This window comes from Etheostoma spectabile, chromosome 14 (assembly GCF_008692095.1).
Source record: "Etheostoma spectabile isolate EspeVRDwgs_2016 chromosome 14, UIUC_Espe_1.0, whole genome shotgun sequence".
Lineage (NCBI taxonomy): Eukaryota > Metazoa > Chordata > Actinopteri > Perciformes > Percidae > Etheostoma > Etheostoma spectabile.
Genome location: NC_045746.1, coordinates 11,140,003 through 11,141,626, shown reverse-complemented (window position 1 = coordinate 11,141,626; position 1,624 = coordinate 11,140,003). Strand labels below are relative to the sequence as shown.

General features: G+C 42.8%; 1 protein-coding gene across 1 annotated transcript in view; it reads right to left on the bottom strand.

The window, feature by feature from the left end:
* Window positions 1-1,624, bottom strand: part of LOC116701342 (SH3 domain-binding protein 5) — a gene marked incomplete at its 5' end in the record, with an annotated part of 17,070 nt that overhangs the window by 12,958 nt on the left and 2,488 nt on the right.

The window sequence follows — 1,624 nt, the reverse complement described above, 5'->3', positions numbered from 1 at the left end:
GTGTGTGTGTGTGTGTGTGTGTGTGCGTGCATGTGTGTCATTTTTTCTGACATAAAGCCCAAGGTGGCACAGCAGACCTGTTAATCCTAGATCAGGTCTGTCATCACCTAATCCGAGTGGCTGAGTGTGTGTGGAGGTGTGTGTTCCTGAGTGTGTCGTACTTTACAGAGGGGAGAGTTTGAATGGCAACAGCACCTGCATCCTGTATGTAAAACTGAGGGAAGCGTACAAAACAGGGTGACTGAAGGAAGAGGGAGAGGGCCTTACAGGAAGCACACTTCCTGTCACATTATTTTGTTTCCTGACTTCCTGCTCCTGCCATGAAATAGTGACACAGCATGCGTGTGGGAAGTAACATGTGTAGGCTACTGGTTATATATCGTAGGTGGTAGCCATATACAGTCTATGGTGGTTGCACACACTACTCATCTCTAACACACACAATCTTAAGTCTGAGAACCCTTTAATCTGATTTGAGCATATTGCCTCAGATTTTCCTGAATCTACTCTTATCACATCCTTCACCTCACGATGAATCGACTTCTTTCTTTTTCTGTTGCTTATATCTGTGTATATGCAGTATTTATATCAGTGGCACAACTGATGCTTCAAAATATTGCCAAATCACTTGAAAAAAGTTAGCTTTTTCCCAAAAGCGGCAAACAGCAGCTGAGTCAGTTTACACCAGATGGGCAAACAAGATCAGGATCTATAGGAATTAATGGATCCAATGCTGAGATCTGCAAATACAAAATCCTGCCCCCTGCCTCTGTCTGTTATTACCCGTATTCCAGCAATAGTTTGTGGCATCCGGGCGTGAGTGAAGGTCTAATCTAATCTAATGAGAAACAGAAGGGGCCTACTTTGAGGAAAAGAAAAAACAGATCCGCCACTGGAATGTTTTTACTTTTGCTGAACACTAACCCGTCTAGTAAATGTTTAAATCCAAGCGAGCGCTGTGAGAGGAAAAAATCCATATTTCTGAATGTTTCTTGCTGAATTGTACACCCTCTATCAACTTTAAATGATGGTGTTTTTCAAAGGAAATTAGGAGGATTAGAACTGTGCCATTTAATTATCATATTTAACATTCTTCATAGTTACACCTCTTGTAGCACTAAGACTTCAGAGTTCAGAGTACAGTGCAGTTTTAAGGAGGAGTGACCATTGCTGCTTCAGGTTTTCCACATTTCCCTCAGAAGCAGCTTCCGCATTTATACAATTTCCATTTTTGTACCACAGTCAGTGTAAACTGTTTCTATTCAATGGCCGCATTCCAGAAAACACACAAAACGGAACTGGAAATGAGATGAGTTATTTCACAGCACCGGCAGGATTTTGCAGTCATTTCGAGTTTGATTTTGGGCCTTAAAGGTGCTCTAAGCGATGTCACACGTGTTTTTAGATTAGAGCATTTGTTGTCCCCAGATCACACTGTAAAAAAACGCGGCCTCTGTAGACAGCCCAGGGTCTGCAACAAAAACTAAATGGGCCCACCTACACCACGAAACATACACAAACAGTGTTCCAGCGTTCCAGCGGTTTCAGCGGTCTGCTGTTAGCCTCCAACGGAAAGCTAACGACGTTAGTTTAGCTAACAGCTAATTCGGCTAACCGCTAGCTG